Raw genomic sequence first — 23,141 nt, 5'->3', positions numbered from 1 at the left:
CACCGAGTTTCTCCGACACGGAGTTTCCCCAACACGGAGTTTCTCCAACACAGAGTTTCTCCATTACGGAGTTTCTACAACACCGAGTTTCCCCAACACAGAGTTTCTCCAACACGAATTTTCTCCAATACGGAGTTTCTCCAACACGGAGTATCTCCAACAAGGAGTTTCACCAACAAGAAGTTTCTCAAACCCGGAGTTTCTCCGACACGGATTTTTTCCAACACGGAGTTTCTACAACACGGATTTTCTACAACATGGTGTTTCTCCAACACAGAGTTTCTCCAACACTGAGTTTCTTCAACACGGAGTTTCTCCAACACGGAGTTTCTCCCACACGAAGTTTCTCCAACACGGAGTTTCCCCAACACGAAGTTTCCGAAATACGAAGTTTCTCCAACACGGAGTTTCCCCAACACGGAGTTTCTCTAACACGGAGTTTCTCCAACAGGGAGGTTCTCCAACAGGGAGTTGCTCCAACACGGAGTTTCTACAAAACGGAGTTTCTCCAACACGGAGTTTCTCCAACACGGAGTTTATCCAACACGGTGTTTCTCCAACAAGAAGTTTCTTCAACACGAAGTTTTTACAACACGAAGTTTCTACAACACGCAGTTTCTCCAACACAGAGTTTCTCCAACATGGAGTTTCTCCAACACAGAGTTTCTATAACACGGAGATTCTCCAACACGGAGTTTATCCAACACGAAGTTTCTCCAACACAGTTTCTCCAGCACGGAGTTTCTCCAACACGAAGATTCTTCAAAACGGAGTTTCTCTAACACGAATTTTTTTCAACACGGAGTTTCTAGAACGCGGTGTTTCTCCAACACGGAGTTTCTCCAACACGGAGTTTTTTCAACACGGAGTTTCTAGAACACTGTTTCTCCAACACGGAGTTTCACTAAGAAAGACTTTCTGCAACAAGAAGTTTCTCCAACACGAAGTTTCTCCGACACGCAGTTTCTCCAATACGGAGTTTCCCCAACACGCAGTTTCTCCAACACGAAGTTTCTCCAACACGGAGTTTCCCCAACACGAAGTTTCTCAACACAAAATTTCTCCAAAACGGAGTTTCTCCAACTCGGAGTTTCTCCAAGACAGAGTTTCTCCAATACCGAGATTCTCCAACACGGAGTATCTCCAATAAGGCGTTTCTGCAACGCGGAGCTTCTCCAGCACGGAGTTTCTCAAACACGGAGTTTCTCCAACACGAAGTTTCTCCGACAAGGAGTTTCTCCAAAACGATGTTTCTCCGACACGGAGTTTCTTCGACACGGAGTTTATCCAACACGGAGTTTAACCAAAACGGATTTCTCCAACACGGAGTTTCTGCAACACGGAGTTTCTCCAACACGGAGTTTCTACAACACGGAGTTTCTCCAACACGAAGTTTCTCCAACACAGAGTTTCTACAACACCGTGTTTCTACAACACGGAGTTTCTACAACGCGGAGTTTCACCAACACGGAAATTCTCCAACACGACGTTTCTCCAACACGGAGTTTCTCCAACACGGATATTCCCCAACACGGAGTTTCTCCAACAAGGAGTTTCTCCTACATGGAGTTTCTCCAACACAGAATTTCCCCAACACGGAGTTTCTCCAACAAGAAATATCTCCAACAAAGAGTTTCTCCGACAAGGAGTTTCTCCAACACAAAGTTTCTCCAACACCGAGTTTCTCCGACACGGAGTTTCCCCAACACGGAGTTTCTCCAACACAGAGTTTCTCCATTACGGAGTTTCTACAACACCGAGTTTCCCCAACACAGAGTTTCTCCAACACGAATTTTCTCCAATACGGAGTTTCTCCAACACGGAGTATCTCCAACAAGGAGTTTCACCAACAAGAAGTTTCTCAAACCCGGAGTTTCTCCGACACAGATTTTTTCCAACACGGAGTTTCTACAACACGGATTTTCTACAACATGGTGTTTCTCCAACACGGATATTCCCCAACACGGAGTTTCTCCAACAAGGAGTTTCTCCTACATGGAGTTTCTCCAACACAGAATTTCCCCAACACGGAGTTTCTCCAACAAGAAATATCTCCAACAAAGAGTTTCTCCAACAAGGAGTTTCTCCAACAAAGAATTTCTGCAACAAGGAGTTTCTCCAACACGGTCTTCCTCCAACACGGAGTTTCTCCAACACGGAGTGTCCCCAACACGGAGTTTCCCCAACACGAAGTTTCTCCAACACGGAGTTTCCCCAACACGAAGTTTTTCCAACAAGGAGTTTCTCCAAAACATAGTTTCTCCAACACGGAGTTTCTCCAACACGAAAATTCTCCAACACGAAGTTTATCCAACACAGTTTCTCCAGCACGGAGTTTCTCCATCACGAAGTTTCTTTAAAACGGAGTTTCTCCAACACGAAGTTTCTCCAACACGGAGTTTCTACAACACGGATTTTCTACAACACGGAGTTTCTCCAACACAGAGTTTCTCCAACACTGAGTTTCTTCAACACGGAGTTTCTCCAACACGGAGTTTCTCCCAAACGAAGTTTCTCCAACACGGAGTTTCTAAAACACGGAGTTTCTATCTACAACACGGAGTTTCTACAACACAGTGTTTCTCCAACACGGAATTTCTCCAACACGGAGTTTCTCCAACACGGAGATTCTCCAACACGGAGTTTCTCCAACAAGGAGTTCCTCCAAAAAGGAGTTTCTCCAACACAGGGTTTCTCCAAACACGGAATTTCTCCAACACGGAGTTTCTCCAACACGGAGTTTCCCCAACACGAAGTTTCCGAAATACGAAGTTTCTCCAACACGGAGTTTCCCCAACACGGAGTTTCTCTAACACGGAGTTTCTCCAACAGGGAGGTTCTCCAACAGGGAGTTGCTCCAACACGGAGTTTCTACAAAACGGAGTTTCTCCAACACGGAGTTTCTCCAACACGGAGTTTATCCAACACGGTGTTTCTCCAACAAGAAGTTTCTTCAACACGAAGTTTTTACAACACGAAGTTTCTACAACACGCAGTTTCTCCAACACTGAGTTTCTCCAACATGGAGTTTCTCCAACACAGAGTTTCTATAACACGGAGATTTTCCAACACGGAGTTTATCCAACACGAAGTTTCTCCAACACAGTTTCTCCAGCACGGAGTTTCTCCAACACGAAGTGTCTTCAAAACGGAGTTTCTCTAACACGAAATTTTTTCAACACGGAGTTTCTAGAACACGGTGTTTCTCCAACACGGAGTTTCTCCAACACGGAGTTTTTTCAACAGGGAGTTTCTAGAACACTGTGTTTCTCCAACACGGAGTTTCTCCAACACGGAGTTTCACTAAGAAAGACTTTCTGCAACAAGAAGTTTCTCCAACACGAAGTTTCTCTGACACGCAGTTTCTCCAATACGGAGTTTCCCCAACACGCAGTTTCTCCAACACGAAGTTTCTCCAACACGGAGTTTCCCCAACACGAAGTTTCTCCAACACGAAATTTCTCCAAAACGGAGTTTCTCCAACACGGAGTTTCTCCAACTCGGAGTTTCTCCAAGACAGAGTTTCTCCAATACGGAGATTCTCCAACACGGAGTTTCTCCAATAAGGCGTTTCTGCAACGCGGAGCTTCTCCAGCACGGAGTTTCTCAAACACGGAGTTTCTCCAACGCGGAGTTTCTCCAACACGGAGTTTCTCCAGCATGGAGTTTCTCCAACACGGAGTTTCTCCAACACGAAGTTTCTCCAACACGGAGTTTCTACAACACTGAGTTTCTTCAATTCGGAGTTTCCCCAACAAGGAGTTTCATCAACACGAAGTTTCTCCAACACGGAGTTTCTCCAACACGAAGTTTCTCCGACAAGGAGTTTCTCCAAAACGATGTTTCTCCGACACGGAGTTTCTCCGACACGGAGTTTCTCCAACACGGAGTTTATCCAACACGGAGTTTAACCAAAACGGATTTCTCCAACACGGAGTTTCTGCAACACGCAGTTTCTCCAACACGGAGTTTCTACAACACGGAGTTTCTCCAACACAGAGTTTCTACAACACCGTGTTTCTACAACACGGAGTTTCTAGAACGCGGAGTTTCTCCAACACGGAGTTTCTCCAACACAGACTTTCTCCTACACGGAGTTTCTCCAACACGGAGTTTCTCCAACAAGGAGTTCCTCCAACAAGGAGTTTCTCGAACACGGAGTTTCTCCAACACGGAGTATCTCCAACACGGAATTTCTCCAACACGGAGTTTCTCCAACAAGGAGTTTCTCCAACAAAGAGATTCTTCAACAAGGAGTTTCTCCAACAAGGAGTTTCTCCAGCACGTAGTTTCCCCAACACGAAGTTTCTCCAACACGGAGTTTCTCCGACAAGGAGTTTCTCCAAAACGATGTTTCTCCGACACGGAGTTTCTCCGACACGGAGTTTATCCAACACGGAGTTTAACCAAAACGGATTTCTCCAACACGGAGTTTCTGCAACACGGAGTTTCTCCAACACGGAGTTTCTACAACACGGAGTTTCTCCAACACGAAGTTTCTCCAACACAGAGTTTCTACAACACCGTGTTTCTACAACACGGAGTTTCTAGAACGCGGAGTTTCACCAACACGGAGTTTCTCCAACACAGACTTTCTCCTACACGGAGTTTCTCCAACACGGAGTTTCTCCAACAAGGAGTTCCTCCAACAACAACTCGAACACGGAGTTTCTCCAACACAGAGTATCTCCAACACGGAATTTCTACAACACGGAGTTTCTCCAACAAGGAGTTTCTCCAACAAAGAGATTCTTCAACAAGGAGTTTCTCCAACAAGGAGTTTCTCCAGCACGTAGTTTCCCCAACACAGAGTTTCTCCAACACGGAGTTTCTCCGACACGGAGTTTCTCCAACACGGAGTTTCTCCAACAAGGAGTTTCTCCAACACGGAGTTTCCCCAACACGAAGTTTCTCCAACACGGAGTTTCCCCAACACGGAGTTTTTCCAACAAGGAGTTTCTCCAAAACGGAGTTTCTCCAACACGGAGTTTCTCCAACACGGAAATTCTCCAACACGACGTTTCTCCAACACGGAGTTTCTCCAACACGGATATTCCCCAACACGGAGTTTCTCCAACAAGGAGTTTCTCCTACATGGAGTTTCTCCAACACAGAATTTCCCCAACACGGAGTTTCTACAACAAGAAATATCTCCAACAAAGAGTTTCTCCGACAAGGAGTTTCTCCAACACAAAGTTTCTCCAACACCGAGTTTCTCCGACACGGAGTTTCCCCAACACGGAGTTTCTCCAACACAGAGTTTCTCCATTACGGAGTTTCTACAACACCGCGTTTCCCCAACACAGAGTTTCTCCAACACGAATTTTCTCCAATACGGAGTTTCTCCAACACGGAGTATCTCCAACAAGGAGTTTCACCAACAAGAAGTTTCTCAAACCCGGAGTTTCTCCGACACGGATTTTTTCCAACACGGAGTTTCTACAACACGGATTTTCTACAACATGGTGTTTCTCCAACACAGAGTTTCTCCAACACTGAGTTTCTTCAACACGGAGTTTCTCCAACACGGAGTTTCTCCCACACGAAGTTTCTCCAACACGGAGTTTCCCAAACACGGAGTTTTTCCAACAAGGAGTTTCTCCAAAACGGAGTATGTCCAACACGGAGTTTCTCCAACACGGAAATTCTCCAACACGAAGTTCTCCAAAACAGAATTTCTCCAACACGGATTTTCCCCAACACGGAGTTTCTCCAACAAGGAGTTTCACCTACATGGAGTTTCTCCAACACGGAATTTCTCCAACACGGAGTTTCTCCAACAAAGAATTTCTCCAACAAAGAGTTTCTCCGACAAGGAGTTTCTCCAACACAAAGATTCTCGAACACCGAGTTTCTCCGACATGGAGTTTCCGAAACACGGAGTTTCTCCAACACGGAGTTTCCCCAACACGGAGTTTCTCCAACACAGAGTTTCTCTATTACGGAGTTTCTACAACACGGAGTTTCCCCAACACAGTTTCTCCAACACAAATTTTCTCCAACACGGAGTTTCTCCAACACGGAGTATCTCCAACAAGGAGTTTCACCAACAAGAAGTTTCACCAACGCGGAGTTTCTCCGACAGGGAGTTTCTCCAACACGGAGTTTGTACAACACGGATTTTCTACAACACGCAGTTTCTCCAACACAGAGTTTCTCCAACACTGATTTTCTTCAACACGGAGTTTCTCCAACACGGAGTTTCTATCTACAACACTGATTTTCTTCAACACGGAGTTTCTCCAACACGGAGATTCTAAGACACGGAGTTTCTCTAACAAGGAGTTCCTCCAACACGGAGTTTCTCCAACACGGAGTTTCTACAACACGGATTTTCTACAACATGGAGTTTCTCCAACACGGAGTTTCTCCAACACGGAGTATCTCCAACACGGAATTTCTACAACACGGAGTTTCTCCAACAAGGAGTTTCTCCAACAAAGAGATTCTTCAAAAAGGAGTTTCTCCAACAAGGAGTTTCTCCAGCACGTAGTTTCCCCAACACGAAGTTTCTCCAACACGGAGTTTCTCCAACACGGAGTTTCTCCGACACGGAGTTTCTCCAACACGGAGTTTCTCCAACAAGGAGTTTCTCCAACACGGAGTTTCCCCAACACGAAGTTTCTCCAACACGGAGTTTCCCCAACACGGAGTTTTTCCAACAAGGAGTTTCTCCAAAACGGAGTTTCTCCAACACGGAGTTTCTCCAACACGGAGTTTCTCCAAAACGGAGTTTCTCCAACACGGAGTTTCTCCAACACGGAGTTTCTCCAACACGGAAATTCTCCAACACGACGTTTCTCCAACACGGAGTTTCTCCAACATGGATATTCCCCAACACGGAGTTTCTCCAACACAGATATTCCCCAACACGGAGTTTCTTTCTCCTACATGGAGTTTCTCCAACACAGAATTTCCCCAACACGGAGTTTCTCCAACAAGAAATATCTCCAACAAAGAGTTTCTCCGACAAGGCGTTTCTCCAACACAAAGTTTCTCCAACACCGAGTTTCTCCGACACGGAGTTTCCCCAACACGGAGTTTCTCCAACACAGAGTTTCTCCATTACGGAGTTTCTACAACACCGAGTTTCCCCAACACAGAGTTTCCCCAACACGAATTTTCTCCAATACGGAGTTTCTCCAACACGGAGTATCTCCAACAAGGAGTTTCACCAACAAGAAGTTTCTCAAACCCGGAGTTTCTCCGACACGGATTTTTTCCAACACGGAGTTTCTACAACACGGATTTTCTACAACATGGTGTTTCTCCAACACAGAGTTTCTCCAACACTGAGTTTCTTCAACACGGAGTTTCTCCAACACGGAGTTTCTCCCACACGAAGTTTCTCCAACACGGAGTTTCCCCAACACGAAGTTTCCGAAATACGAAGTTTCTCCAACACGGAGTTTCCCCAACACGGAGTTTCTCTAACACGGAGTTTCTCCAACAGGGAGGTTCTCCAACAGGGAGTTGCTCCAACACGGAGTTTCTACAAAACGGAGTTTCTCCAACACGGAGTTTCTCCAACACGGAGTTTATCCAACACGGTGTTTCTCCAACAAGAAGTTTCTTCAACACGAAGTTTTTACAACACGAAGTTTCTACAACACGCAGTTTCTCCAACACAGAGTTTCTCCAACATGGAGTTTCTCCAACACAGAGTTTCTATAACACGGAGATTCTCCAACACGGAGTTTATCCAACACGAAGTTTCTCCAACACAGTTTCTCCAGCACGGAGTTTCTCCAACACGAAGTTTCTTCAAAACGGAGTTTCTCTAACACGAATTTTTTTCAACACGGAGTTTCTAGAACACGGTGTTTCTCCAACACGGAGTTTCTCCAACACGGAGTTTTTTCAACACGGAGTTTCTAGAACACTGTTTCTCCAACACGGAGTTTCACTAAGAAAGACTTTCTGCAACAAGAAGTTTCTCCAACACGAAGTTTCTCCGACACGCCGTTTCTCCAATACGGAGTTTCCCCAACACGCAGTTTCTCCAACACGAAGTTTCTCCAACACGGAGTTTCCCCAACACGAAGTTTCTCAACACGAAATTTCTCCAAAACGGAGTTTCTCCAACTCGGAGTTTCTCCAAGACAGAGTTTCTCCAATACCGAGATTCTCCAACACGGAGTTTCTCCAATAAGGCGTTTCTGCAACGCGGAGCTTCTCCAGCACGGAGTTTCTCAAACACGGAGTTTCTCCAACACGGAGTTTCTCCAACACGAAGTTTCTCCGACAAGGAGTTTCTCCAAAACGATGTTTCTCCGACACGGAGTTTCTTCGACACGGAGTTTATTCAACACGGAGTTTAACCAAAACGGATTTCTCCAACACGGAGTTTCTGCAACACGGAGTTTCTCCAACACGGAGTTTCTACAACACAGAGTTTCTCCAACACGAAGTTTCTCCAACACAGAGTTTCTACAACACCGTGTTTCTACAACACGGAGTTTCTAGAACGCGGAGTTTCACCAACACGGAGTTTCTCCAACACAGACTTTCTCCTACACGGAGTTTCTCCAACACGGAGTTTCTCCAACAAGGAGTTCCTCCAACAAGGAGTTTCTCGAACACGGAGTTTCTCCAACACGGAGTATCTCCAACACGGAATTTCTACAACACGGAGTTTCTCCAACAAGGAGTTTCTCCAACAAAGAGATTCTTCAACAAGGAGTTTCTCCAACAAGGAGTTTCTCCAGCACGTAGTTTCCCCAACACAGAGTTTCTCCAACACGGAGTTTCTCCGACACGGAGTTTCTCCAACACGGAGTTTCTCTAACAAGGAGTTTCTCCAACACGGAGTTTCCCCAACACGAAGTTTCTCCAACACGGAGTTTCCCCAACACGGAGTTTTTCCAACAAGGAGTTTCTCCAAAACGGAGTTTCTCCAACACGGAGTTTCTCCAACACGGAAATTCTCCAACACGACGTTTCTCCAACACGGAGTTTCTCCAACACGGATATTCCCCAACACGGAGTTTCTCCAACAAGGAGTTTCTCCTACATGGAGTTTCTCCAACACAGAATTTCCCCAACACGGAGTTTCTCCAACAAGAAATATCTCCAACAAAGAGTTTCTCCGACAAGGAGTTTCTCCAACACAAAGTTTCTCCAACACCGAGTTTCTCCGACACGGAGTTTCCCCAACACGGAGTTTCTCCAACACAGAGTTTCTCCATTACGGAGTTTCTACAACACCGAGTTTCCCCAACACAGAGTTTCTCCAACACGAATTTTCTCCAATACGGAGTTTCTCCAACACGGAGTATCTCCAACAAGGAGTTTCACCAACAAGAAGTTTCTCAAACCCGGAGTTTCTCCGACACGGATTTTTTCCAACACGGAGTTTCTACAACACGGATTTTCTACAACATGGTGTTTCTCCAACACAGAGTTTCTCCAACACTGAGTTTCTTCAACACGGAGTTTCTCCAACACGGAGTTTCTCCCACACGAAGTTTCTCCAACACGGAGTTTCCCAAACACGGAGTTTTTCCAACAAGGAGTTTCTCCAAAACGGAGTATGTCCAACACGGAGTTTCTCCAACACGGAAATTCTCCAACACGAAGTTCTCAAAAACAGAATTTCTCCAACACGGATTTTCCCCAACACTGAGTTTCTCCAACAAGGAGTTTCACCTACATGGAGTTTCTCCAACACGGAATTTCTCCAACACGGAGTTTCTCCAACAAAGAATTTCTCCAACAAAGAGTTTCTCCGACAAGGAGTTTCTCCAACACAAAGATTCTCGAACACCGAGTTTCTCCGACATGGAGTTTCCGAAACACGGAGTTTCTCCAACACGGAGTTTCCCCAACACGGAGTTTCTCCAACACAGAGTTTCTCTATTACGGAGTTTCTACAACACGGAGTTTCCCCAACACAGTTTCTCCAACACAAATTTTCTCCAACACGGAGTTTCTCCAACACGGAGTATCTCCAACAAGGAGTTTCACCAACAAGAAGTTTCACCAACGCGGAGTTTCTCCGACAGGGAGTTTCTCCAACACGGAGTTTGTACAACACGGATTTTCTACAACACGCAGTTTCTCCAACACAGAGTTTCTCCAACACTGATTTTCTTCAACACGGAGTTTCTCCAACACGGATTTTCTATCTACAACACTGATTTTCTTCAACACGGAGTTTCTCCAACACGGAGATTCTCAGACACGGAGTTTCTCCAACAAGGAGTTCCTCCAACACGGAGTTTCTCCAACACGAAGTTTCCACAACACGCAGTTCCTCCAACACAGAGTTTCTCCAACATGGAGTTTCTCCAACACAGAGTTTCTATAACACGGAGATTCTCCAACACGGAGTTTATCCAACACGAAGTTTCTCCAACACAGTTTCTCCAGCACGGAGTTTCTCCAACACGAAGTTTCTTCAAAACGGAGTTTCTCTAACACGAATTTTTTTCAACACGGAGTTTCTAGAACACGGTGTTTCTCCAACACGGAGTTTCTCCAACACGGAGTTTTTTCAACACGGAGTTTCTAGAACACTGTTTCTCCAACACGGAGTTTCACTAAGAAAGACTTTCTGCAACAAGAAGTTTCTCCAACACGAAGTTTCTCCGACACGCCGTTTCTCCAATACGGAGTTTCCCCAACACGCAGTTTCTCCAACACGAAGTTTCTCCAACACGGAGTTTCCCCAACACGAAGTTTCTCAACACGAAATTTCTCCAAAACGGAGTTTCTCCAACTCGGAGTTTCTCCAAGACAGAGTTTCTCCAATACCGAGATTCTCCAACACGGAGTTTCTCCAATAAGGCGTTTCTGCAACGCGGAGCTTCTCCAGCACGGAGTTTCTCAAACACGGAGTTTCTCCAACACGGAGTTTCTCCAACACGAAGTTTCTCCGACAAGGAGTTTCTCCAAAACGATGTTTCTCCGACACGGAGTTTCTTCGACACGGGGTTTATCCAACACGAAGTTTAACCAAAACGGATTTCTCCAACACGGAGTTTCTGCAACACGGAGTTTCTCCAACACGGAGTTTCTACAACACGGAGTTTCTCCAACACGAAGTTTCTCCAACACAGAGTTTCTACAACACCGTGTTTCTACAACACGGAGTTTCTAGAACGCGGAGTTTCACCAACACGGAGTTTCTCCAACACAGACTTTCTCCTACACGGAGTTTCTCCAACACGGAGTTTCTCCAACAAGGAGTTCCTCCAACAAGGAGTTTCTCGAACACGGAGTTTCTCCAACACGGAGTATCTCCAACACAGAATTTCTACAACACGGAGTTTCTCCAACAAGGAGTTTCTCCAACAAAGAGATTCTTCAACAAGGAGTTTCTCCAACAAGGAGTTTCTCCAGCACGTAGTTTCCCCAACACAGAGTTTCTCCAACACGGAGTTTCTCCGACACGGAGTTTCTCCAACACGGAGTTTCTCCAACAAGGAGTTTCTCCAACACGGAGTTTCCCCAACACGAAGTTTCTCCAACACGGAGTTTCCCCAACACGGAGTTTTTCCAACAAGGAGTTTCTCCAAAACGGAGTTTCTCCAACACGGAGTTTCTCCAACACGGAAATTCTCCAACACGACGTTTCTCCAACACGGAGTTTCTCCAACACGGATATTCCCCAACACGGAGTTTCTCCAACAAGGAGTTTCTCCTACATGGAGTTTCTCCAACACAGAATTTCCCCAACACGGAGTTTCTCCAACAAGAAATATCTCCAACAAAGAGTTTCTCCGACAAGGAGTTTCTCCAACACAAAGTTTCTCCAACACCGAGTTTCTCCGACACGGAGTTTCCCCAACACGGAGTTTCTCCAACACCGAGTTTCTCCATTACGGAGTTTCTACAACACCGAGTTTCCCCAACACAGAGTTTCTCCAACACGAATTTTCTCCAATACGGAGTTTCTCCAACACGGAGTATCTCCAACAAGGAGTTTCACCAACAAGAAGTTTCTCAAACCCGGAGTTTCTCCGACACGGCTTTTTTCCAACACGGAGTTTCTACAACACGGATTTTCTACAACATGGTGTTTCTCCAACACAGAGTTTCTCCAACACTGAGTTTCTTCAACACGGAGTTTCTCCAACACGGAGTTTCTCCCACACGAAGTTTCTCCAACACGGAGTTTCCCAAACACGGAGTTTTTCCAACAAGGAGTTTCTCCAAAACGGAGTATGTCCAACACGGAGTTTCAACAACACGGAAATTCTCCAACACGAAGTTCTCCAAAACAGAATTTCTCCAACACGGATTTTCCCCAACACGGAGTTTCTCCAACAAGGAGTTTCACCTACATGGAGTTTCTCCAACACGGAATTTCTCCAACACGGAGTTTCTCCAACAAAGAATTTCTCCAACAAAGAGTTTCTCCGACAAGGAGTTTCTCCAACACAAAGATTCTCGAACACCGAGTTTCTCCGACATGGAGTTTCCGAAACACGGAGTTTCTCCAACACGGAGTTTCCCCAACACGGAGTTTCTCCAACACAGAGTTTCTCTATTACGGAGTTTCTACAACACGGAGTTTCCCCAACACAGTTTCTCCAACACAAATTTTCTCCAACACGGAGTTTCTCCAACACGGAGTATCTCCAACAAGGAGTTTCACCAACAAGAAGTTTAACCAACGCGGAGTTTCTCCGACAGGGAGTTTCTCCAACACGGAGTTTGTACAACACGGATTTTCTACAACACGCAGTTTCTCCAACACAGAGTTTCTCCAACACTGATTTTCTTCAACACGGAGTTTCTCCAACACGGAGTTTCTATCTACAACACTGATTTTCTTCAACACGGAGTTTCTCCAACACGGAGATTCTCAGACACGGAGTTTCTCCAACAAGGAGTTCCTCCAACACGGAGTTTCTCCAACACGGAGTTTCTACAACACGGATTTTCTACAACATGGAGTTTCTCCAACAAGGAGTTTCTCCAACAAAGAGATTCTTCAAAAAGGAGTTTCTCCAACAAGGAGTTTCTCCAGCACGTAGTTTCCCCAACACGAAGTTTCTCCAACACGGAGTTTCTCCAACACGGAGTTTCTCCGACACGGAGTTTCTCCAACACGGAGTTTCTCCAACAAGGAGTTTCTCCAACACGGAGTTTCCCCAACACGAAGTTTCTCCAACACGGAGTTTCCCCAACACGGAGTTTTTCCAACAAGGAGTTTCTCCAAAACGGAGTTTCTCCAACACGGAGTTTCTCCAACACGGAGTTTCTCCAACACGGAAATTCTCCAACACGACGTTTCTCCAACACGGAGTTTCTCCAACACGGATATTCCCCAACACGGAGTTTCTCCAACACGGATATTCCCCAACACGGAGTTTCTTTCTCCTACATGGAGTTTCTCCAACACAGAATTTCCCCAACACGGAGTTTCTCCAACAAGAAATATCTCCAACAAAGAGTTTCTCCGACAAGGAGTTTCTCCAACACAAAGTTTCTCCAACACCGAGTTTCTCCGACACGGAGTTTCCCCAACACGGAGTTTCTCCAACACAGAGTTTCTCCATTACGGAGTTTCTACAACACCGAGTTTCCCCAACACAGAGTTTCTCCAACACGAATTTTCTCCAATACGGAGTATCTCCAACAAGGAGTTTCACCAACAAGAAGTTTCTCAAACCCGGAGTTTCTCCGACACAAATTTTTTCCAACACGGAGTTTCTACAACACGGATTTTTTACAACATGGTGTTTCTCCAACACAGAGTTTCTCCAACACTGAGTTTCTTCAACACGGAGTTTCTCCAACACGGAGTTTCTCCCACACGAAGTTTCTCCAACACGGAGTTTCCCCAACACGAAGTTTCCGAAATACGAAGTTTCTCTAACACGGAGTTTCTCCAACAGGGAGGTTCTCCAACAGGGAGTTGCTCCAACACGGAGTTTCTACAAAACGGAGTTTCTCCAACACGGAGTTTCTCCAACACGGAGTTTATCCAACACGGTGTTTCTCCAACAAGAAGTTTCTTCAACACGAAGTTTTTACAACACGAAGTTTCTACAACACGCAGTTTCTCCAACACAGAGTTTCTCCAACATGGAGTTTCTCCAACACAGAGTTTCTATAACACGGAGATTCTCCAACACGGAGTTTATCCAACACGAAGTTTCTCCAACACAGTTTCTCCAGCACGGAGTTTCTCCAACACGAAGTTTCTTCAAAACGGAGTTTCTCTAACACGAATTTTTTTCAACACGGAGTTTCTAGAACACGGTGTTTCTCCAACACGGAGTTTCTCCAACACGGAGTTTTTTCAACACGGAGTTTCTAGAACACTGTTTCTCCAACACGGAGTTTCACTAAGAAAGACTTTCTGCAACAAGAAGTTTCTCCAACACGAAGTTTCTCCGACACGCAGTTTCTCCAATACGGAGTTTCCCCAACACGCCGTTTCTCCAACACGAAGTTTCTCCAACACGGAGTTTCCCCAACACGAAGTTTCTCAACACGAAATTTCTCCAAAACGGAGTTTCTCCAACTCGGAGTTTCTCCAAGACAGAGTTTCTCCAATACCGAGATTCTCCAACACGGAGTTTCTTCAATAAGGCGTTTCTGCAACGCGGAGCTTCTCCAGCACGGAGTTTCTCAAACACGGAGTTTCTCCAACACGGAGTTTCTCCAACACGAAGTTTCTCCGACAAGGAGTTTCTCCAAAACGATGTTTCTCCGACACGGAGTTTCTTCGACACGGAGTTTATCCAACACGGAGTTTAACCAAAACGAATTTCTCCAACACGGAGTTTCTGCAACACGGAGTTTCTCCAACACGGAGTTTCTACAACACGGAGTTTCTCCAACACGAAGTTTCTCCAACACAGAGTTTCTACAACACCGTGTTTCTACAACACGGAGTTTCTAGAACGCGGAGTTTCACCAACACGGAGTTTCTCCAACACAGACTTTCTCCTACACGGAGTTTCTCGAACACGGAGTTTCTCCAACAAGGAGTTCCTCCAACAAGGAGTTTCTCGAACACGGAGTTTCTCCAACACGGAGTATCTCCAACACGGAATTTCTACAACACGGAGTTTCTCCAACAAGGAGTTTCTCCAACAAAGAGATCTTCAACAAGGAGTTTCTCCAACAAGGAGTTTCTCCAGCACGTAGTTTCCCCAACACAGAGTTTCTCCAACACGGAGTTTCTCCGACACGGAGTTTCTCCAACACGGAGTTTCTCAAACAAGGAGTTTCTCCAACACGGAGTTTCCCCAACACGAAGTTTCTCCAACACGGAGTTTCCCCAACACGGAGTTTTTCCAACAAGGAGTTTCTCCAAAACGGAGTTTCTCCAACACGGAGTTTCTCCAACACGGAAATTCTCCAACACGACGTTTCTCCAACACGGAGTTTCTCCAACACGGATATTCCCCAACACGGAGTTTCTCCAACAAGGAGTTTCTCCTACATGGAGTTTCTCCAACACAGAATTTCCCCAACACGGAGTTTCTCCAACAAGAAATATCTCCAACAAAGAGTTTCTCCGACAAGGAGTTTCTCCAACACAAAGTTTCTCCAACACCGAGTTTCTCCGACACGGAGTTTCCCCAACACGGAGTTTCTCCAACACAGAGTTTCTCCATTACGGATTTTCTACAACACGCAGTTTCTCCAACACAGAGTTTCTCCAACACTGATTTTCTTCAACACGGAGTTTCTCCAACACGGAGTTTCTATCTACAACACTGATTTTCTTCAACACGGAGTTTCTCCAACACGGAGATTCTCAGACACGGAGTTTCTCCAACAAAGAGTTCCTCCAACACGGAGTTTCTCCAACACGGAGTTTCTACAACACGGATTTTCTACAACATGGAGTTTCTCCAACACGGAGTTTCTCCAACACGGAGTTTCCCCAACACGAAATTTCCGAAATACGAAGTTTCTCCAACACGGAGTTTCCCCAACACAGAGTTTCTATAACACGGAGTTTCTCCAACAGGGAGTTTCTCCAACAGGGAGTTGCTCCAAAACGGAGTTTCTCCAAAACGGAGTTTCTCCAACACGGAGTTTCCACAGCATGGAGTTTCTCCAACACGAAGTTTCTCCAACACGGAGTTTATCCAACACGGTGTTTCTCCAACAAGGAGTTTCTTCAAAACGGAGTTTCTCCAACACGAAGTTTCTACAACACGGAGTTTCTACAACACGGATTTTCTACAACACGGAGTTTCTCCAACACAGAGTTTCTCCAACACTGAGGTTCTTCAACACGGAGTTTCTCCAACACGGAGTTTCTCCCACACGAAGTTTCTCCAACACGCAGTTTCTAAAACACGGAGTTTCTATCTACAACACTGAGTTTCTACAACACAGTGTTTCTCCAACACGGAATTTCTCCAACACGGAGTTTCTCCAACACGGAGATTCTCCAACACGGAGTTTCTCCAACAAGGAGTTCCTCCAAAAAGGAGTTTCTCCAACACAGGGTTTCTCCAACACGGAATTTCTCCAACACGGAGTTTCTCCAACACGGAGTTTCCCCAACACGAAGTTTCCGAAATACGAAGTTTCTCCAACACGGAGTTTCCCCAACACGGAGTTTCTCTAACACGGAGTTTCTCCAACAGGGAGGTTCTCCGACAGGGAGTTGCTCCAACACGGAGTTTCTACAAAACGGAGTTTCTCCAACACGGAGTTTCTCCAACACGGAGTTTATCCAACACGGTGTTTTTCCAACAAGAAGTTTCTTCAACACGAAGTTTTTACAACACGAAGTTTCTACAACACGCAGTTTCTCCAACACAGAGTTTCTATAACACGGAGATTCTCCAACACGGAGTTTATCCAACACGATGTTTCTCCAACACAGTTTCTCCAGCACGGAGTTTCTACAACACGAAGTTTCTTCAAAAGGGAGTTTCTCCAACACGGAATTTCCCCAATACGAAGTTTCTCCAACACGGAGTTTCCCCAACACGGAGTTCTCCAACACGGAGTTTCTCCAACACGAAGTTTCTGCAAAACGGAGTTTCTCCTACACGGAGTTGCTCCAACGTAGAGTTTCTACAACACGGAGTTTCTAAAACACGAAGTATCCCCAACACGGAGTTTCTCCAACACGTATTTTTTCCAACACAGAGTTTCTAATACACGGAGTTTCTCCAACAAGGAGTTTCTCCAACAAGGAGTTTCACCAACACGGAGTTTCACCAAAACGGAGTTTCTCCAACACGGAATTTCTCCAACACGGAGTTTCTCCGACACGGACTTTTTCCAACACGGAGTTTCTCCGACAAGGAGTTTCTACGACACGGAATTTCTCCAACACGGAGTTTCTCCAACACGGAGTTTCTCGAACACGGAGTTACTCCAGCACGGAGGTTCTCCAACACGGAGTTTCTCCAACACGGAGTCTCTCCGACAGGAAGTTTCTCCGACACGGAGTTTCTTCGACACGAAGTTTCTCCGACACGGAGTGTCTTCAACACGGTGTTTCTACAAGACGGAGTTTCTCCAACAAGGAGTTTCTCCAACAAAGAATTTCTGCAACAAGGAGTTTCTCCAACACGGTCTTCCTCCAACACGGAGTTTCTCCAACACGGAGTGTCCCCAACACGGAGTTTCCCCAACACGAAGTTTCTCCAACACGGAGTTTCCCCAACACGAAGTTTTTCCAACAAGGAGTTTCTCCAAAACATAGTTTCTCCAACACGGAGTTTCTCCAACACGAAAATTCTCCAACACGAAGTTTATCCAACACAGTTTCTCCAGCACGGAGTTTCTCCATCACGAAGTTTCTTCAAAACGGAGTTTCTCCAACACGAAGTTTCTCCAACACGGAGTTTCTACAACACGGATTTTCTACAACACGGAGTTTCTCCAACACAGAGTTTCTCCAACACTGAGTTTCTTCAACACGGAGTTTCTCCAACACGGAGTTTCTCCCACACGAAGTTTCTCCAACACGGAGTTTCTAAAACACGGAGTTTCTATCTACAACACGGAGTTTCTACAACACAGTGTTTCTCCAACACGGAATTTCTCCAACACGGAGTTTCTCCAACACGGAGATTCTCCAACAAGGAGTTCCTCCAAAAAGGAGTTTCTCCAACACAGGGTTTCTCCAAACACGGAATTTCTCCAACACGGAGTTTCTCCAACACGGAGTTTCCCCAACACGAAGTTTCCGAAATACGAAGTTTCTCCAACACGGAGTTTCCCCAACACGGAGTTTCTCTAACACGGAGTTTCTCCAACAGGGAGGTTCTCCAACAGGGAGTTGCTCCAACACGGAGTTTCTACAAAACGGAGTTTCTCCAACACGGAGTTTCTCCAACACGGAGTTTATCCAACACGGTGTTTCTCCAACAAGAAGTTTCTTCAACACGAAGTTTTTACAACACGAAGTTTCTACAACACGCAGTTTCTCCAACACTGAGTTTCTCCAACATGGAGTTTCTCCAACACAGAGTTTCTATAACACGGAGATTTTCCAACACGGAGTTTATCCAACACGAAGTTTCTCCAACACAGTTTCTCCAGCACGGAGTTTCTCCAACACGAAGTGTCTTCAAAACGGAGTTTCTCTAACACGAAATTTTTTCAACACGGAGTTTCTAGAACACGGTGTTTCTCCAACACGGAGTTTCTCCAACACGGAGTTTTTTCAACACGGAGTTTCTAGAACACTGTGTTTCTCCAACACGGAGTTTCTCCAACACGGAGTTTCACTAAGAAAGACTTTCTGCAACAAGAAGTTTCTCCAACACGAAGTTTCTCTGACACGCAGTTTCTCCAATACGGAGTTTCCCCAACACGCAGTTTCTCCAACACGAAGTTTCTCCAACACGGAGTTTCCCCAACACGAAGTTTCTCCAACACGAAATTTCTCCAAAACGGAGTTTCTCCAACACGGAGTTTCTCCAACTCGGAGTTTCTCCAAGACAGAGTTTCTCCAATACGGAGATTCTCCAACACGGAGTTTCTCCAATAAGGCGTTTCTGCAACGCGGAGCTTCTCCAGCACGGAGTTTCTCAAACACGGAGTTTCTCCAACGCGGAGTTTCTCCAACACGGAGTTTCTCCAGCATGGAGTTTCTCCAACACGGAGTTTCTCCAACACGAAGTTTCTCCAACACGGAGTTTCTACAACACTGAGTTTCTTCAATTCGGAGTTTCCCCAACAAGGAGTTTCATCAACACGAAGTTTCTCCAACACGGAGTTTCTCCAACACGAAGTTTCTCCGACAAGGAGTTTCTCCAAAACGATGTTTCTCCGACGCGGAGTTTCTCCGACACGGAGTTTCTCCAACACGGAGTTTATCCAACACGGAGTTTAACCAAAACGGATTTCTCCAACACGGAGTTTCTGCAACACGCAGTTTCTCCAACACGGAGTTTCTACAACACGGAGTTTCTCCAACACAGAGTTTCTACAACACTGTGTTTCTACAACACGGAGTTTCTAAAACACGGAGTATCCCCAACACGGAGTTTCTCCAACACGTATTTTTTCCAACACAGAATTTCTAATACACGGAGTTTCTCCAACAAGGAGTTTCTCCAACAAGGAATTTCACCAACACGGAGTTTCACCAAAACGGAGTTTCTCCAACACGGAATTTCTCCAACACGGAGTTTCTCCGACACGGACTTTTTCCAACACGGAGTTTCTCCGACCCGGAGTTTCTACGACACGGAATTTCTCCAACACGGAGTTTCTCCAACACGGAGTTTCTCCAACACGGAGTTTCTCGAACACGGAGTTACTTCAGCACGGAGGTTCTCCAACACGGAGTTTCTCCAACACGGAGTCTCTCCGACAGGGAGTTTCTCCGACACGGAGTTTCTTCGACACGAAGTTTCTCCGACACGGAGTGTCTTCAACACGGTGTTTCTACAAGACGGAGTTTCTCCAACAAGGAGTTTCTCCAACAAAGAATTTCTGCAACAAGGAGTTTCTCCAACACGGTCTTCCTCCAACACGGAGTTTCTCCAACACGGAGTGTCCCCAACACGGAGTTTCCCCAACACGAAGTTTCTCCAACACGGAGTTTCCCCAACACGAAGTTTTTCCAACAAGGAGTTTCTCCAAAACATAGTTTCTCCAACACGGAGTTTCTCCAACACGAAAATTCTCCAACACGAAGTTTATCCAACACAGTTTCTCCAGCACGGAGTTTCTCCATCACGAAGTTTCTTCAAAACGGAGTTTCTCCAACACGAAGTTTCTCCAACACGGAGTTTCTACAACACGGATTTTCTACAACACGGAGTTTCTCCAACACAGAGTTTCTCCAACACTGAGTTTCTTCAACACGGAGTTTCTCCAACACGGAGTTTCTCCCACACGAAGTTTCTCCAACACGGAGTTTCTAAAACACGGAGTTTCTATCTACAACACGGAGTTTCTACAACATAGTGTTTCTCCAACACGGAATTTCTCCAACACGGAGTTTCTCCAACACGGAGATTCTCCAACACGGAGTTTCTCCAACAAGGAGTTCCTCCAAAAAGGAGTTTCTCCAACACAGGGTTTCTCCAAACACGGAATTTCTCCAACACGGAGTTTCTCCAACACGGAGTTTCCCCAACACGAAGTTTCCGAAATACGAAGTTTCTCCAACACGGAGTTTCCCCAACACGGAGTTTCTCTAACACGGAGTTTCTCCAACAGGGAGGTTCTCCAACAGGGAGTTGCTCCAACACGGAGTTTCTACAAAACGGAGTTTCTCCAACACGGAGTTTCTCCAACACGGAGTTTATCCAACACGGTGTTTCTCCAACAAGAAGTTTCTTCAACACGAAGTTTTTACAACACGAAGTTTCTACAACACGCAGTTTCTCCAACACTGAGTTTCTCCAACATGGAGTTTCTCCAACACAGAGTTTCTATAACACGGAGATTTTCCAACACGGAGTTTATCCAACACGAAGTTTCTCCAACACAGTTTCTCCAGCACGGAGTTTCTCCAACACGAAGTGTCTTCAAAACGGAGTTTCTCTAACACGAAATTTTTTCAACACGGAGTTTCTAGAACACGGTGTTTCTCCAACACGGAGTTTCTCCAACACGGAGTTTTTTCAACACGGAGTTTCTAGAACACTGTGTTTCTCCAACACGGAGTTTCTCCAACACGGAGTTTCACTAAGAAAGACTTTCTGCAACAAGAAGTTTCTCCAACACGAAGTTTCTCTGACACGCAGTTTCTCCAATACGGAGTTTCCCCAACACGCAGTTTCTCCAACACGAAGTTTCTCCAACACGGAGTTTCCCCAACACGAAGTTTCTCCAACACGAAATTTCTCCAAAACGGAGTTTCTCCAACACGGAGTTTCTCCAACTCGGAGTTTCTCCAAGACAGAGTTTCTCCAATACGGAGATTCTCCAACACGGAGTTTCTCCAATAAGGCGTTTCTGCAACGCGGAGCTTCTCCAGCACGGAGTTTCTCAAACACGGAGTTTCTCCAACGCGGAGTTTCTCCAACACGGAGTTTCTCCAGCATGGAGTTTCTCCAACACGGAGTTTCTCCAACACGAAGTTTCTCCAACACGGAGTTTCTACAACACTGAGTTTCTTCAATTCGGAGTTTCCCCAACAAGGAGTTTCATCAACACGAAGTTTCTCCAACACGGAGTTTCTCCAACACGAAGTTTCTCCGACAAGGAGTTTCTCCAAAACGATGTTTCTCCGACACGGAGTTTCTTCGACACGGAGTTTATCCAACACGGAGTTTAACCAAAACGGATTTCTCCAACACGGAGTTTCTGCAACACGGAGTTTCTCCAACACGGAGTTTCTACAACACGGAGTTTCTCCAACACGAAGTTTCTCCAACACAGAGTTTCTACAACACCGTGTTTCTACAACACGGAGTTTCTAGAACGCGGAGTTTCACCAACACGGAGTTTCTCCAACACAGACTTTCTCCTACACGGAGTTTCTCCAACACGGAGTTTCTCCAACAAGGAGTTCCTAAACAAGGAGTTTCTCGAACACGGAGTTTCTCCAACACGGAGTATCTCCAACACGGAATTTCTACAACACGGAGTTTCTCCAACAAGGAGTTTCTCCAACAAAGAGATTCTTCAACAAGGAGTTTCTCCAACAAGGAGTTTCTCCAGCACGTAGTTTCCCCAACACAGAGTTTCTCCAACACGGAGTTTCTCCGACACGGAGTTTCTCCAACACGGAGTTTCTCCAACAAGGAGTTTCTCCAACACGAAGTTTCCCCAACACGAAGTTTCTCCAACACGGAGTTTCCCCAACACGGAGTTTTTCCAACAAGGAGTTTCTCCAAAACGGAGTTTCTCCAACACGGAGTTTCTCCAACACGGAAATTCTCCGACACGACGTTTCACCAACACGGAGTTTCTCCAACACGGATATTCCCCAACACGGAGTTTCTCCAACAAGGAGTTTCTCCTACATGGAGTTTCTCCAACACAGAATTTCCCCAACACGGAGTTTCTCCAACAAGAAATATCTCCAACAAAGAGTTTCTCCGACAAGGAGTTTCTCCAACACAAAGTTTCTCCAACACCGAGTTTCTCCGACACGGAGTTTCCCCAACACGGAGTTTCTCCAACACAGAGTTTCTCCATTACGGAGTTTCTACAACACCGAGTTTCCCCAACACAGAGTTTCTCCAACACGAATTTTCTCCAATACGGAGTTTCTCCAACACGGAGTATCTCCAACAAGGAGTTTCACCAACAAGAAGTTTCTCAAACCCGGAGTTTCTCCGACACGGATTTTTTCCAACACGGAGTTTCTACAACACGGATTTTCTACAACATGGTGTTTCTCCAACACTGAGTTTCTTCAACACGGAGTTTCTCCAACACGGAGTTTCTCCCACACGAAGTTTCTCCAACACGGAGTTTCCCAAACACGGAGTTTTTCCAACAAGGAGTTTCTCCAAAACGGAGTATGTCCAACACGGAGTTTCTCCAACACGGAAATTCTCCAACACGAAGTTCTCCAAAACAGAATTTCTCCAACACGGATTTTCCCCAACACGGAGTTTCTCCAACAAGGAGTTTCTCCTACATGGAGTTTCTCCAACACGGAATTTCTCCAACACGGAGTTTCTCCAACAAAGAATTTCTCCAACAAAGAGTTTCTCCGACAAGGAGTTTCTCCAACACAAAGATTCTCGAACACCGAGTTTCTCCGACATGGAGTTTCCGAAACACGG

Source organism: Amblyomma americanum, chromosome 9 (genome assembly GCF_052857255.1).
Source record: "Amblyomma americanum isolate KBUSLIRL-KWMA chromosome 9, ASM5285725v1, whole genome shotgun sequence".
NCBI lineage: Eukaryota > Metazoa > Arthropoda > Arachnida > Ixodida > Ixodidae > Amblyomma > Amblyomma americanum.
Note: the sequence above shows the minus strand (reverse complement) of the source record.